The sequence below is a fragment of the Miscanthus floridulus genome, chromosome 14 (genome assembly GCF_019320115.1).
Source record: "Miscanthus floridulus cultivar M001 chromosome 14, ASM1932011v1, whole genome shotgun sequence".
In the NCBI taxonomy this organism is placed as follows: Eukaryota; Viridiplantae; Streptophyta; class Magnoliopsida; order Poales; family Poaceae; genus Miscanthus; species Miscanthus floridulus.
This window is the reverse complement of record NC_089593.1, coordinates 72508943-72526289: the sequence shown is the minus strand read 5'-3', so window position 1 is coordinate 72526289 and position 17347 is coordinate 72508943. Positions and strand designations below refer to the sequence as shown.

The 17347-nt window shown below is 45.3% G+C and overlaps 2 pseudogenes; both read left to right on the top strand.

Annotated features, from left to right (window-relative positions):
• The first annotated feature begins 9111 nt into the window (after positions 1–9111).
• Positions 9112–10435, top strand: LOC136503726 (NAC domain-containing protein 20-like; annotated as a pseudogene).
• A 3621-nt stretch (positions 10436–14056) lies between these two features.
• On the top strand, positions 14057–16810 carry LOC136503725 (uncharacterized; annotated as a pseudogene).
• Positions 16811–17347: the final 537 nt, after the last annotated feature.

The window sequence follows — 17347 nt, the reverse complement described above, 5'->3', positions numbered from 1 at the left end:
AATTCTTTTTATCCCATGGATAAAAATAATTATTCTATACACATGGTTATTAGTTGAGCCTAACACTAGAAGTATTCAAGAAAAAAATTATAGATCTGCTATTTAATATATCCATGTATTCTTAAGGAATAGCGTTTGCTCCTAAAAAAAACATTTATAGTCGGATATATATAAATAGTACCATTATAAGGTGGCGCGTGCGTGTGTGCGGGGTGTGTGGGCCGGCCCAGCCGACAGGGTTGAATCCCCTTTGCCGAGTGCCCTCTGACACTCGGCAAAGGGTTTTTTAAATTTTTTTAACCGTCACTTTGCCAAGTGCCACCTAGCCTAGCACTCGGCAAAGAAGTTTTTTTTTTTAAAAAAATCCTTTGCCGTGTCCACGATCTGGCACTCGGCAAAGCGTTTTTTTAATTTTTTTAAATTCTTTGCCGAGTGCCACCTGATACTCGGCAAAGAGGGTTTTTTATTAAAAAAATTGCAGAACTCCTTTGCCGAGTGTCTTCTTCTGACACATGGCACAGAGGCTCCTTTGCCGAGTGTCATTTTTTGACACTCGGCAAACCATATATTTTTTTCACTTTTGACCTCCAAATTTTTTCTGCAGTCCTCATACAAATACCTGGTACTCCATGTTCCAATATGGCACATTTCTCGGGCTTTTTCTATATTTCTTTAATTTATTTCATTTAATTGAATTTTCTTGGATAATTCAAATTATAACGGCTAGTCATTCGAATAATGAAAAAAATGAATGGAAAAATGATATTCATGTTATTTAGTATAATGTGATGCCGTATCCAGGAACAGACCACCAATTTCGAACATCTTATTCACGAAACATGACCACGAACTTGTAGTCGAGTTGTTTTTAAATTCTATTAAAAGCAAACGAAGTCCGAAAATCATGAAACTTGTCAATATGTCATGATATCATATGTGGAGGCTGTGATAAAAATTTGAGAATGTTTCGCGTAAGTTGTCACGTATGATGCTTACCACCTCGTTGGCCTCTTCACGAAATCATGAAACTTCTTCGGAGATTCTTCGGTTTGCAAGCATCGTACGTGACAACGTGCACGAAATCTTCTGAATTTTTTATCATAGCCTCCACATACGATATCACGACATCTCAACAAGTTTCATGATTTTCGGACTTCGTTTGCTTTTTATAGAATTTAAAAACACTTCGCACGCAAGTTCGCGGTCATGTTTCGTGAACAAGATGTCCGAAATTTCGGGTCCGTTCCTGGATAAGGCTTCACACTACACTCAGTAACATGACTATCATTTTTTGAATCATTAAATTCCATTATTCGTACCATGTGCAGTTCAAATTTATATTTTTTGAAAAAATTCAAGTAAACGAAATAAAGTAACTAAATATATAAAAAAGCCACAAAAAATCCCCAAATTCTAACGAGGAGTTCCTGGTACTTTAAAAGGGCTGCACAAAAAATTTGGAAGCAAAAAAAAAACTTTGCCGAGTGCCGGGGCATGACACTTGGCAAAGGGGTCTTTGCCGAAGAGGATTTTTTATTTTTTTTAGAAATTTCCTCTTTGCCGAGTGCCTTCACAGGGGCACTTGGCAAAGACATTTCAAAAAAAAAAAATATTGAATCTTTGCCGAGCGCCGTGTTAGAGGCACTCGGCAAAATATTTTTCAAAAAAAAAATCTTTGCCGAGTGCCTAACAGCAGGTACTCGGCAAAAAAAAAGGACGTGGCCAAACACCGTTACGCGGGGCAGCCTATGCCGAGTGCCGCGCTTTTGTCGAGAGCCTGGCACTCGACAAAGAAGTCCTTTGCCGAGTGCCCTTTTTTGCCGAGTGCCTGGCACTCGGCAAAGAACTCTTTGCCGAGTGCAATTCTTTGCCGAGTGCAGCACTCGGCAAAGAAGGTCTTTGCCGAGTGCCCGATTTTTAACACTTGGCAAAGCAGTTTGCACTCGGCAAAGGCTTTGTTTCCAGTAGTGTGTAGGGGCATGTGATTGTCAATAGTTCATATTTAGTATATCAATATTACCATAAACAACTCGTGATTATTATCAACGGAGTCATATATCAACAAAGCTCCATAATTTCCATTTATCAATGGATGGAGAGTGTACTCAACCAACAGGAGTTTCTTGCCAATAATAATGCGACGAGGGTTAAAGTGTAATATCCCCTTCCATTACAGTTTTGGCCTGGTTCGATTTGCGTGCTCATTAGTGTGATTGATATGAGACCATCTTCGATGTATTAACAGATATATATCCTATTCTTTTTCATTAATTGTGGGACAATCTTAAAGCACTGGGGGAATCCTATGGCAACATATTGGTGGGACTCACGACTCATGGCATGTCCTCTTTGCTTCTCAACGAAGCCAAGCCACAAGTGCGGCTATGCCGTAGCTATGGCTAGATGCAACGTCTACCACACTACACTTTTAGCTAGTTGTGGCAGCAATATACAATACGACGACAACTAAGCAAGGTGCACTATGTAAAAAACGATTTTTAGCAATGGTTTAATTTTTTTTGTAGGGGCGGCTGGTGATGGAGCCGCCCCTACAGTGGCGTGCTCGGGTGCCTAGATACCAGCCGCCCCTACAAATGGAACAACAGGGGTGGCTGGTGTTACGAGCCGCCCCTACAAATGGGGTCTAATTTGTAGGGGCGGCTCAATCACCAGCCGCCCCTGGAAATGCTATTTGTAGGGGCGGCTGGTGATTGAGCCGACCCTACAAATCAGACCCCATTTGTAAATTTTCTTAAATCTTTGGCTGTGTTACCTCTGCTAACACTTTAACCTGTCGTATATACAGGTCCCTCCTAAAACTCGGAAAAGACGACGTCGACGTCCGCGACATCTCGCTGGACAAGACGGAGTAGAGAAAAGGAGAGCAGAGGCAACATCCACAGAGACGGATCACGATGCCTCTGCTCCACAACCTCAAGACACAACCACGACTACCCAGCCTAAGAGGAAACGAGGGGATAGAAAAGGAAATCTATATCCAGATAAGGCATGCTATGTGATAACGGAGGTTGGGCCAGCAGGGGAGATCCTTGAGCCGAAGGAATTAAGAGGATGATTCCATAATGCGATCGGGGCCCTAGTAAGAGATAAATTGAACCCAATAATCCCTAACTGGAAAGAGGTACCAGAGAAAAAAAAAGAATGAACTATGGGATAGGCAGCTGAAGGTCAATTTTAGATTTCCGGAGGGTAAGCACGAATTGGTAAAAAAAATGCTATCAGGATGATGGGAGAGTCATTTCGACGTTGTAGGTCGGAACTCAACACGAAGTATATCCAAAAGGGGTTAACTCCCTTCAACGAGTTCGGCAAAATAACTCCTAGTCAATGGGAGGAGCTCGTGGCTCAGAAGACTTCACCGGAGGCATTAGAGCTCAGTGCCCGTAACACCGAGCTGGCGAAGAGGAACAAACACCACCATCATTTAGGCCCCAGTGGCTACTATGCCAAGGAAGAGCAGTTTAGAAAGATGGACGAAGAGGTCATAGCTGCTGGGAATATCGATGTGACGAATTTGATGGTACGCTCAAGGAACTGGATATATGCGAGGAGTATAGAATCATCCGACAGTAATCTTAAGTTTGATAAGCCGGAGATCTAAGAGGCGGTATCAAGGATACTGAAATATGCTGAAGACAAGGAGAAGGGCTCATTCAATCATTCCAGAGAGAGGGACGAGCTTAGCCTTGGCTTGGGAAACAAGGAGCACACATGCCGCACCAGGGGGCTAGGGAAAAGGATGACCTGAAAGCATGGATTCGAAGAGGATAGGCACATGTACAAGAAACATGGCCGAGACCGGGAGACTAGTCTTGAGCTCCAAGTGAAGGCTCTAGTTGCGAAGGCGCTGGAGGAGCAAGGATTGTCTACGGAGCCACAGATATTAGTGACGCCACCGGAAGAACTGGCATTAGTTGGCAGCCCTCCGAAAGGCCCTAGTAGCCAAGGTTCCACTGCAGCCACAACCCCAGTCGATCGCATACGGGAACCAACTAGTTGCACATTGGTATTTCTCAGCGGCCGACAGAACACTGTGATGGAGGTGGCAACGGGTGTGGAACATCCTCCCGGTGGCTTACACCACAATAATAAGATACCGCCGGACTACACTAGGGTCTAGGTTCATACAGTGAAGCCCGAGTTCATGCAGTGGAGGATAGACTATGCAACTCCCGAGGGGCTGGTGTTACTCGGAGACGTTATTTGGCAGTTCATCCTCTAGCACAAATGAGACATTATATTGACTTTTTCTTCGCCGCCTCCCCCTCTCCTAAATTTGGAGCGAGTTGTTGAGGTCGGGGAGATATTTTCACCGTCTCATGACCCCCACATTCCTGAGATGCCACATTCTTCCCCGCCTCCTAGCGAGCATGTGCCTGATGAGATGCCACAACTTTCTCTAGCTCGTACTGAGCAAGTGCATGATGAGATGCCACGGTCTTCTCAATAAGCACAACCGATACATGAACAACGAGTGCCTCCTGAAGAAGGTGATGCACAAGAAGATAAGGACGTGCCTGAATGGGAACTTCGAAAGAGGATTCCAATCAACATAAGGCCAGTTTATGTTCCGATCAAAGACGTCTCGTCGATGTTCAAGTGGTATTCCCATGACCAGTTTAAGCCTGAGAACCAAGTTAAAAAAAGTCCCATCACGGGGTTCTGAGGAGGCCATCACTAGCAAACTCCACCAAATTGCAAAGAAGTATCCAAATGTTGATGCCATCGAATGGTCAAAGGATTGCCTGAAAACATATGAAAGAGGCAAGCCCTTCCAACCAAACCGGAACATCCAACGCCTACCACTTGGAATGAGAAGGTTTCATGATTGGTACTTACATGTTCTCCCAACGAGCATAGATATCATACAAGCATGCTTCCCCATCGGCACATTTGGAAGGCTTTCACTTGGGAGAAATGGAGATGAATCTAATTCGCACGTGGTGCCTATAAGTCCTTGTCCTCCCGATATGATATGAATGTAATCTTTGAATTTTGTTGTAACTAACCTACGCCGTGATTTGTAGAATGTAAGTGCACATTATCAAACAAATGCCAAGTGTGAAAGCCGGGTATGTGGACCCTCAAGCTATAACCCAAACAAATTTTAATTACCCTAAATGGTGGACACTGGATGCCAAAGAGCTAGCTACTGCAAAGACTCTTCGGGAGAAAGAGCGCATCCATACGGCGAAACTAAGGGAAGAATCCCTTAAGGTTGCGGCATACATTGCCCTGGCTTTCAAAAATCTCCAACAACACTCTACTATATGGCTACCATACAACTTTGAGTAAGTTCAACTCTATACTTAAAGCTTTGTTCGATATATTTTATTCGATGCAAAAGAGCTTATCTAGTTCTATGATTAAATTCATGCAGCAACCACTGGATTTGTATAGCCGTCGATGTCGGGAGGAGCATGGCATGGATCTTTGATTCATTAGATAAGGACATGGTGACATACAAAGACTTCATATCAATTCTCAAGACGTATACATATCGACAATCCTCATTAGCTTATATGTTTGTATACATACTTGTAACGTTCACTTTTGGATACTAACAAGTTGTATTTGCTAAAATAATTCGAACAGGGCATTTAGCTTCTATGTCACTAATCATCATGGAAGGTATGATCCAGCAAGGAAGGAAAAGCTGGCTATAAAAACACTATGTGCGGTAAGTGTAACTTACTTCTTCAGTACTCCGTTATATGGCTGTCAAAAGCATTACTTAACATTTTCATATGCAAAACACACAGTGCCCAAGTAGAGGCCTGGGAGTGTACATTGTGGATACTATATATGTTCTATGATGAGTAACACCGGTGCCTACAGGAGACACCCTTTAAGGGTAAGTTTGAACCTCTTCACCCGTAGTATAAAAACTTCGTACATGGTATGAAATACTAAACCGAAACTTGTTCTCTTGTAGTGGAGAGAAGAGAAAGGAATGAAAAGAGACCCATACAAGGATATCAACTCTTAGAGCTCGTCGACGACCTTTGCAACTTCATATTGGACCAGATTGTACACGTCAGAGGCGCCTACCATGACCGAGAGTCTGAGTTAGGTATGAATTCTCAGTACCAACACATTCGTGAGACTAAAAGGCTAGCTTTAGGACGTTGATAACAATGTGTATGGAATTTGTATATTTAATGATGGATTGTATATATTCTTGTGAATTGAACTTGTAATTGTAGTTTATAGAATACTCTTGTGCTTGTAGTCGCGATCGCGGGGCGTTCGGCAACGCGAACGCGGTTCGGAACGTTGGTCGTGAGACGTTCGGCAACGCGATTTTGAATTGTAAATTTGAATTTTTTTGCGGGAAAACGTACTGTATGGGCAGCTGGTATTACAACCGTCCCTACAAATCGATTTATAGGGGCGGCTGGTAATACGAGCCGCCCCTACAAATGCATGATTTGTAGAGACCCTTACGTAGGGACGGCTGGGCAAACCGCCCCTACAAAGGATTACCAGCCGTCCTTTGAAATGCTTTTTTAGTAGTGGTGCAGGCCATCCAAGAAATCTCACTACTAGCTAGGAAACAGAGCTACAGAGGTGGTAAAAAATGTTCTACAGCGGTGGCTACATTTATCTGCCTCTTACAACATATCTCTGTTAATCCGGAAAGCATAGGCAGGAGATCCAACCGGCCATGAGACCTGATACCGAGTCTAGTGCCATCAAACTCGGCCTACCTCTGAGCCATGCATCATCATATCCTCCTTTGGGTGATCCAGGTTAATCCACAATGGATCGGTCCTCCTTGCCAGGTTTAGAGACATACGATTAACATCTATCCTATGGTGACAAATATATGCTACTTTATAGTTTTTATACTAACATGAAATTATACCTTGTTGATGAGACGAGTGTGGGGTATATTCCCTACCATATCTAAAGTGTGGTTGCGGATGCTTGTGTGGTGAACAGGTGATGATAGATACTTGGGTCGATTCCTTCCGGTTGGGACACACCCATAAGATGACTTTAGAGGATTGACCCCATTCAAGCTAAGCAATTGATAAGCATGTACGTTCACGTATATCACACCTGGAGCCTCTCCTGGATGAGATGGCACCGTACCCATGGTCGACAAGCACACATTGCCGCCACTTTTCTAGGGAAAGTATAGCATGCCATGCCATTTCACCGGGCCTAAAGCACGTAGACATGGACTCAAGAATGCACAATGTGTGATGAATCGATATGGATCAGAACACAGCTTTACTAAATTAATTCCTTTGAAAGTAAGGAATTGAAAAGGAAAATATCCCCCGATGCATGCATAAATCAAGCGTTCATCGAGAACCGAGCGTAGCTCGGGTGGCAAGGTCCGGTGGTTGGGACCTTGCCAGCTAGGGATCGAGCCCCAGTGGCTGCGATTTCCTGGTGTCTTACCGGGGTTAGTCCCCAAAATAATTCTGTTGCCTCTCGCGCGTGGAACCATAAAGGGAATGTGACGCACCTTGTCGTCTACGGATCCATGGACCCGGTGATCTCACAAAGGACGCGATCGTGAAATCTAGGTGTAGTTGTAGGATCTGTTTGTGTACATGTGGTGTGAGTGCGGTGTGTGTGAGTGTGTGGTGTTGGTGTGTATCTGTCCATGAACAGATACTACAGTTGTACCTAGATGAGAGGCGCAAAAAAAATCAAGCGTTCGTCGCCACCTGTTCCTTGGCTGGCTTAGTAAGGGCAGTACTAGTGAAAGAAACTAGTAGTTTCTATAACATAGGATACCGCACCAAAAAAGTACTGCTTTTCAACCCATGGTTTCTATGAGTAATAATTATTTTCTCTTTCTCTCTCCCAACTCTATCTTCTTCCTCCAATAGTAGTGCGACACGAGCTCCCTAGAAACTGGTGGTTTCTCCCCAATGGCGATTTCATGGTTTCTTGGTGCATTGGGTCAAGAGTAGATCTGATTTCTTCATGAGGAAACCATTTCTATGATTTTTGCTCTCTTTCTTCATTAATTATGTTGCCATGTCAACGTTTTGCCTACGTGACAAGTTATTTAATGAGGATAGAAACCATCATCAATACACCATTGGGACTGCCCTAACAGGCTAACTGACCATGGTTTCCAGGGCTGGCACGCTCGGACGCATACTTGTCTGTTGGGCACCGATCTATGCACGGTTTCTACATGACAATGGGCACATATATATACATACACAGCTATAGCACACCGTATCGGCACAACGCCATGCGCTCACGCGTTTCTCCATGCACCAAAAAATTGATTGAGTAGTGAACAACATGACCCTCCGGCGCCGCAATGATCGACACCAGATCACAAAGACCGGTCATTGGCCTGCTTGCAGATTGGATGCCTACGACTACAGCAGTCCCTGCACTACATGCAAGGCAACATGGACCCCACGGCTGGCCTGTCCACAACTTTCTATCATGAAGGCCTTGCGGCAGCCCTCGGCTGCAGACGCGCGCATCTCGACATGGGCGGCCGCTATCCGCAATAACGTAACCCTCTTCTTCATGCAGACAAGGCAACGGGCGGAGCAGGCCTGCCTGCATCCATGAGCGGCACATGAACACATACGTCCACAGGAAATGCAGGCCAGGGTAGGCAAACTGGAGGGAGGTCACGACAGGTGGCACGCTTCACGCCGCACACAAGCAGAGACATTCCATAAACCCAGCACCTATCGCCAGTAGCGGTCGAGGCCTTGGCCCAAAAGCGAGCCCTGGTGCACGAGGACAAGCGTGGCATGGTTGGAAAGAACAACAGCCCAATGCCCAGTAGAAACAGTCATCACCGGAAAAGACGGGAGACAAACAGAGGCATGCGGATTCAGCGGAAAGTAGCTTGCGCAACCTGCCTATTTAAGTCGTGTGGCAGTGCCTGACTCACTGCACCACAACAACTCGTCCTGCATCCGTCTTGGTGAGCGAGCGAGCGAGAGACCTAGACTAACCGGCAGGTCAAGAAAGAGTTTGTGCATGTATGTATACTGCTTTGTTTTTTCAGTACTATCTAGAGATTCTTCTTTGTTGCTTGATACGGTTGTTGGTGATTCTTGGATCTGATCTTAGCTGAGGAGCAAGAGAACCATGGCGGACCAACAGCAGCCCCAGCAGCAAGAGATGAACGCTGTTCGAGCCGGTGGCCTGCCTCCAGGGTTCCGCTTCCACCCAATTGACGATGAGATTGTCGGCCACTACCTGACGAACAAGGTGCGCAACACGGACTACACCTGCATCGCCATTGGAGAGGCCGACCTAAACAAGACTGAGCCATGGGACCTCCCGGGTACATAACAAGCAGCCTCGACCTACATACATATACTCCTTGTTCTTGTTTGATCCGTGTAGTGGATGCATGCTTCTATGCTAGTCATCGACTAATATATGGCACTTGATTCGCATGCTGCAGATGAAGCAAAATGGGGAGAGAAAGAGTGGTACTTCTTCTATCAGAAGGACCACAAGTACCCGACGGGGCTGAGGGCGAACTGGGCCACAAAGACCGGTTATTGGAAAGCAACAGGAAGAGACAAGGAGGTCTACAACACCACAAAAGGGGTGGTGCTGCTAGTCGGCATGAAGAAGACGCTCGTCTTCTACGAGGGCAGGGCTCCCAGGGGTGATAAAACCAACTGGGTGATGCATGAGTGCAGACTTGAAGGTAGCGGCAAGCTCCTCAGCCCTGCATCCGCATCTAGCTCAGTCGCTAACACCGTTGCGGCCATGAAAGCTTCAGCTTCTACTGACAAGGTGCGTGGTAGCGGTAACAACACCGGCATGATGCATGCATCCGTATACTATTTTCTTTATTTGCTTAGCCTAATCTGATTTTGCTCCCGATTTACAAATGAAATTCTCACAGAATGAGTGGGTGGTCTGTCGTGTGTTTGACAAAACCACTAGGATCAAGAAGACGACTGCACCAGTGTACTAGGTGGCCATGGCTGGCGCTGAGATTGATCAGAATCAAAACAACATCTTGGCCATCCCCATCCCCATGCTGCTGCAGCTGCCACTGCCCGTGCCCATGGCCATGCAATTTCCCATCCTGCCAGACTTCGCCATGGACCCGGTGGCCCCCTACTACCCCAACGACGGTGTGGGGATACCGCCTATGGCAGGTATTGGTGGTGCCGGCGGGCTCGAGATCAATGGCGCCCTGTTAGGCAATCCGATGGCCGCGCCATCGCCGATGAACTTCTACCACCAAATGGACATGGGGGCAGTAGCTGGCCAGATGGGCATGGAGGCTATAGCTGGCCACATGGACATGGGAGCAGCTAGCACTGGGGGCTTCGATGTTGCTGCGCCGGAGAGTAGGCCGTCCTCGATGGTGTCGCAAAAGGATGAGCAGGCTAATGCCGCTGAGATCTCGTCAATGATGTCCGTGACTGGCCCATGGAAGTACTGAAAGAAGTGAACGTGGAGGGAGGAGGCAAAGTTATGAATTCGCATAAATATGAATGTTATATCTATATCATCTGCATTGCATTTTGTGAAATAATGCATGGTTTGTATGTTTCCGTAATAACTAGTCGATAAGCTATGTGTGTATGCATGTACTAGTATATGCACCGTATCATTGCATATGTGGTATATGTGTGTCATTTGGTCTTAGTAATGTGGGGCATGATGGTATGCATACCTGGATATATAACATCTGCTTGGTCATGCTAATTGTTGTATTGTAAGAAGCGGATTGGAGTTTGGTACAATATTATCGTGAACCCATATATTATATATATGTGAACTATAGTATGTTGTTTAGTATATGATCTTAATTGCCAAATTAAATGTTAAAGCGTATGTGTTTATATTGTGATTTTTTTTGTTAAGACTACTTGCCGAATATGCATGCGTTAGTTGTCATGCCAGCACACCTCTGCGGCTGTCGGATAGGAACAAAACAAATCCTGCGGCGTCAGCTCAACCTTATATTCGCTTCCTATCAATAACAGCTTGCAACACGGTTTTCTCACTCTCTCATGAGGTAGATTGTCCTACTACTCTAGATTTAAGCATGTCATGGCCAGGGTTCTTGTGGTTAGGGACCGCATATAAAGTGATCTCTGGGAGGCTGGTTCACTTGTAGTTGAAGAGGCGGCATGAGGGGGGGTTGAGATTTGAAGTAGTTTGTGTTGGTGTCAGAAGAGGCTAGCGATGGTTTGCCCCTAGAGCCGTGCGGGATCAGGTGTGGTCGATAGCGGCAACTCGTCTCCTTGGTTAGTAAATTGGAGGGTGGCATGAAGGGCCTATGGTGGGCGGTGGCGAAGGCCGCTCACAATAGGGACTGCCAAAATATTTCTAACATTATCTCTATCCTATCATTTCTTTTGTGTTTATAAGGTGTGTGGCTGTGCGTTATAGGTACACCCTTCTAGGAAAGGCTAATTATTGGGGCCTGCTCCGTTTCATTTGTTTGTCGTCCTCTATCTCTCTTTTGTTTTCATTCGAATGGATGCGGCAACCAATGTGCATGGAACCGCAAGCACCGACAATTACCCCGACCACCGGAATCGTCACCTAGGCCCCCATAAGGTGCCTCCCATCACCCTCCCTTTCCTCCTCCCAATTCTTGATAGCATAAGTTTAACACACATAGAGAATTATTGTGCTAATGGATTCTACAAATTGAACATGAAGATGAGATATTTTAGAGCCATGTAAAAGATATTGGTTGAAGATCTGCGATTGAAATACCTGAAGGTGACATAATTTTGTATTTTTTGGGGAACTATTGTACCTCTGAAACTCAATGCCCTGTGGTGACCGTGTTCGTACTTGTTAACGCTAAAAAACTTCTGTTTTCTGTGGATCAATAGGCCACTGCACTATACACCATTGCTTTTTAAGATATAGCATGTAGTGTCTAATTATTGTGAGAAAAGGGAATGTTAACAGTTTTGTGGCTTCTTCTCATGATGTCTTTTCGATGCTTGTTTCAATTTCTTGGAGCCTTACAAAATGCATATTGAACCGTACCCTTTTATGTTAGATTTGGCTACAACTTATCTGTATATGCTTGCTACAGATAAGACATAACAGAGTTCGTGCTGCTGTCTGATGACATCATTTCACGAGTTTTCGTCTGGGTCAGGCATGCTGGAACAAGGACATTCATATGAACATTCGATAAGATCCAGCCAGAATAATCTGGGCCGGAAACCAAACCAGATGAAATTGAAAAACACATACAGGACACACAGACGACAATAAGCTACCATATGAAGGTATCTGTAAAAAGCAACTAGGTACATCTGCTCTTTAGGAATGACACACATTTCACTGGAACATAATGAAGTTGGTAAATCAAATGTTTTGGCTACCGGATACCAAGCCTATTCTTCCTGTGGGATCTCCAAGTGACCTTGACTGAGACCGCTCCAAAGTCCCCTAGCTCTGCCACTTCTTCATCCGTCCCATGGTACCCAGTGGCGAAGCTACATTGCCACCGTGAACACGGCACTAGTTTCTGGTCGACGTTAGGATGGACTCTTGGATACCCTTTGATGTAGAGATCAAAGTCGCTGTGTCTCTCCACCGCTATAACAAAGCTCGTCATGAAACCCAGCTTATTTGGAGCCACGCCACGAAAAAGCCGGATCACCTCACTGAAGCCGCTGGTCTTGGCGAGCAGCTTCATGTTGACGACGTCATCAATGGCAGCGGAGCGGAGGACTGTAACTTCAACCCGGGCCTCCACTGCATTCATCAGTACCAGGTACTTGATGTCCAGAGCGCACCTTTCGCCGTACAGGCGCTGGTGTTCAATGAACGACCTTGATTCATACAGTGCATCCTTCAATGATTGGACCATCATCACCATTTGCCTCCTCTTCACGCTCTGGGCATGGATTTCAAACTCGATCAATGCACGGGTTGACATTGAAATGACTCGAGTAGGGCTCTTCAGAGACAAACGTGCCGTGCCCTGCAACAAAGTCAGTAATATATTTGAATTCTTTTATCAGTTATTAATAGTAGAGGGGAATCCATCTTCTGATACCTAACACAGCATGTCTACAAGGCAAATAAAAGTGAAACATGCTCCTACACCAAACAATTTTGGTTTTCAAAAAATATGATAGAGTAAGGAGTGAATTGCTGTCAGATAAGTACAAAAATTTCTATAAAAATGCACAAATTTACAAATTGGCAAATTCATAACAGAGTGTGCACTTTCAGATTGAAAAAGGCGCATGCAGGAAGATAGTCGTTGGAGTTTGCAAAATGAATTACGACCATGCAGACTGTTAACTTTTTACAGCACACAATAAATAGGGAAATTTTGCTATTGGACATGCCAAATGACGCGTCTTTGCTGGCGGACACTGCGTTTTTCATCTTTTGCCGTGAGACACTCTGGTTTTTGGAAATACTGCCAGTGGGCACCGCAACCCAGTTGCACCCGGTTTTGGAGAGAGAAAACTTCGTTTTTGACATCGGGTGCCCCTGAACCATACTTGGCGCCGTCCCAACCTGGTCTGGTTCGACCCACTTGAAACGGCCGGCCCGCACCCGACTCCGTCATTAGGGTTCCAGGCTTTCCCCAATCCCGCTGCCGCCGCTCACTCCCAATCGCGCCGCCACCCACTCGTCTCCACTGCTCGGCGCCGCCGTCCACCCAGTGCCCGCCGTCGCTGACAGATCGAGCCTCGGCCGTCATCCGCCATGGGGGGTTGAGGATCTATAGTTCCCCCGCGCCCCAAAGATGAAGTCCCCCAGCTCGAAGAACGGGCAGTGCCCTAGGTCTCTGCCTAGGGTTCCTCAATTCAAATGGCTAGTGAAAGGGTGAGTCTTTTGAATCCCTACTATTTGCAGATGAATGCCTGCGGATGTGGTAGAATGCTTGCGGTTTGAAATCGTTTAGTTTGGTTGTTATCCTTTGTGTTGATTTAGGATGGATCCGACTTCCGCGTGTAGACTGGCGATTAGCGTACCTGCATATGTAGAGCAAAGAGCAGATGGGCTCGATGATTATCATGTAACTGCTAATTACATTCGTGTGGTAGACAAGGATAAATTCTCTTGGATGGGGTTTCTTGGGTGCCTTGGTGAGGAGATAGTCCATGGGGTCGACCAAGAACTGCAGGTCACCTTCTTTGACAAAACCAAGGATGAGACAGTGCGCATAGATTCTGATTCTGCTCTGTTACATGCATTTGATGTGTATTGGGACAGTAGGAAGGTGCCACTGACTGTACATATTGTTGACACTGGTCCTCGTTTGCTAAAGTCTTCTCAGTCTGTTATTATCACTCAGGAGAGTCAGGTTAATTGTCAGCCAATAGCTATGATCTTCAGTGATGAACTTGTACTGCCTAATCTAGTAGCTGATGACAATGGTGAAGCTGTTGATCTTAATGATGATGGTAATTGTGAGGCTGATGCTAATGGTGATGAGGGTCTTAATCTTGATAATGATGGTGAAGATGATGATGCTATTGCTGAAGAAGAAGAAGATATTGCTGAAGATGACTGGGGAGAGGCTGATGAAGTGGAGTATGTAGGAGTAGATGATGAGAATGAGAAGTACAAGGATGGGGTCAATGATGATGGTGATGCTGACCCTGCTTACTATCCTGACAGTGACCCAGAAGATGATGACCCATTAGTTGTGGACGATGGGAGGGACTGTGACGGTGTTGTTCATGTCACTGACATAGATAACCCTAAGATAGGTCTTGGTGTTACTTTTGAAGATGGTTTCTGCTTTAAGAGATGTATTAGACAATATGCTGTGCTTAATGAAGTTGAACTTGTAGTTCCATATAGTGCGTCACGGAGGTACCGAGCATATTGTAAGGCCCAGAGATGTCCGTGGAGGATTCATGCATCTCAGTTACCTGATGGCAAGACATGGCAGGTATGTGAGCTTTGTAATGCTTCATTTAGTTTAATTTAGTTATCAATTGTTGTGTGTAACCGTTGGTTGATGGCTGCAGATTAAGAAGCTACCACACAAGCATAATTGTGCCAGCACAAGCAAATTCCAGAACAACTGTATGGCTAACAATCACTGGGTGAAGGACAGAGTTATAAACTGGCTTAGGGAAGATCCAACTATTGGAGCTAAAGATTTGAAGCAGAAGTTGGAGGAGAATTTTTGTGTACAGCTGAGCTACTACGTGGTTTGGGACGGCAAGCAAATGGCCTTAGATGAGATCATGGGTGGCTGGGAAGATAGCTTTGTACATGTGTTTTCTTGGAAAAGGGAGATTGAGAAGAGGAGTCCTGGCAGTGTTGTAGAGATTGAGTGGGAGATTGTAGATGAGAAGAGAAGATTCAGTAGGATGTTTGTAGCACTAAAGCCATGCATAGATGGCTTCCTGCAAGGTTGCAGACCTTATTTAGGAATTGATTCCATAATTTTGACAGCAAAGTGGAAGGGACAGTTAGCATCAGCTATAGGGATAGATGGCCACAACTGGATGTTCCCAGTGGCCTATGGAGTATTTGGCAGTGAGACCAAGGAGAATTGGAAATGGTTCATGAAGATGCTGCACAAGGAATGGTTCATGAAGATGCTGCACAAGGCTATTGGTTCCCCAAATGGTCTTGTTATTTCAACTGATGCAGGTATGTTGCATTCATTGTGCTCTTGTTTTTCAATTGAGTGTTGTATGTTCCCCACCTGACATTGTTTCCATGCTTACTAACTGTAGGCAAAGGAATAGACAAGGCTGTTACCAAAGTTTTCAGTAATGGGGTGGATCACAGAGAATGCATGAGGCATTTAGTCAAGAATTTCTAGAAGAGGTTTAGGGGAGAAGTGTTTGAGAGAAACTTATGGCCTGCATCAAGGTGCTATAGATAGACAACCCATGATAGGCACTGGAATGAGATGGACAAGGCATGCCCCAAGGCAACTAGGTGGCTGCAGGACAATCACAAGCAGCTATGGGCAAGGTGTAAGTTTAGCACAGCAAGCAAATGTGACTATGTCACAAACAACATAGCAGAGACTTTCAACAGTTGGATCAGGGAAGAGAAGTCATTACCTGTTGTAGAGCTAATGGACAAGATAAGGCAGTTGATCATGGAGAGATTTTGCACCAGGATGCAACTGCTGTCCAAGTTTTCTGCCTTCAAGATTCTGCCAGCTGTCATGAAGGAGCTGCACAACAAAAGTAGAAATCTGAAGTACAACATTCACAAGAGTGGCCCAATGGTTGGTGAAGTTGGAGGAGTCAACAAGGACCTGGTCCCTTGGAGGTTCATTGTTGATCTAGACAAGAGAGAGTGCACCTGTAGAGGTTGGCAGTTAACTGGTCTGCCATGTGTTCATGCCCTAGCTTTCATTGGCACCAGAAGGGTAGACTTAGAGGACTATGTTGACCACTACTATTCTGTAGACATGTTCAAAGCAGCCTATGCAACTCCAGTGCCTCCAATGCCAAGCAAGGATGAATGGGAAAAGCTGAACCTTGGCTTCAACCTCCTTCCACCTAAATGCAACAGAGCAGCAGGAAGGCCAAGGAAGAGAAGGATAGTTGGAGTTGAAGAAGGTGGCTCCAGCAGCAAGGGCAGGAGAAGGTGTAAAAGGTGTGGTGGATTTGGACACCTGCAGAAAACCTGCAATGAAACTGTTACAGACCCTGATGCACCACCACCTGCACCTCCAAAGAAGAAGAGAAGGACTTATAAGCCAAAGGTTGTTGAGATCATAGAAACAACAGAAGAGCCAGCCAAGAAGAAGAGAAAGGCCTCCACCAAGGGGAAACAAACTAGCAAGAAGAAGACAACTCCAATTGAGCCTACACCTCCTGAGCAATCAGTGCAGTAAGTGATCCATTTCTTGCCAGCACTGTTCTTAATCTAAAGCCAAGTGCAGTAAGTGTAAGTTGATAACATGGTCACATCTGCCATCTTACAGGGTTCCAAGATCCCCAGTCACTAGGAGGCAGGCCAAACAGCAAGCTGGAGGTAGCCTAGGGGCATAGACTAGGAGTCAGAGCCCAAGCGCCTGCACTAGGAGCAAGAGGGGAGGGGCCTGATGCCTGCACTGGGAACATCAAGACAGAAGCAACCTTTTTGAGCCACCTGTGCTTTTGGTGTGCTTTTGTGTGGTTCTATGAACTTGCTATTGTAATCTGTGTGCTTTTGAGCCTGGATATTGTTGGTGTGAACCTGGTACTGTAATCTGGTAATGTAGTGAACTTGGCTATTGTTGGTGTCAACTTGATATTGCCATCTGGTATGATGTTCCATAATTAATGATCTGGTATGCCTGTGTTTGTCATGCTAAAATTAAGTCAGCTGTTAAGTTGAAGGTAGTGATGCTGCAATTTTAACTTTACAACTAAAAAAGGGAACAAATCAA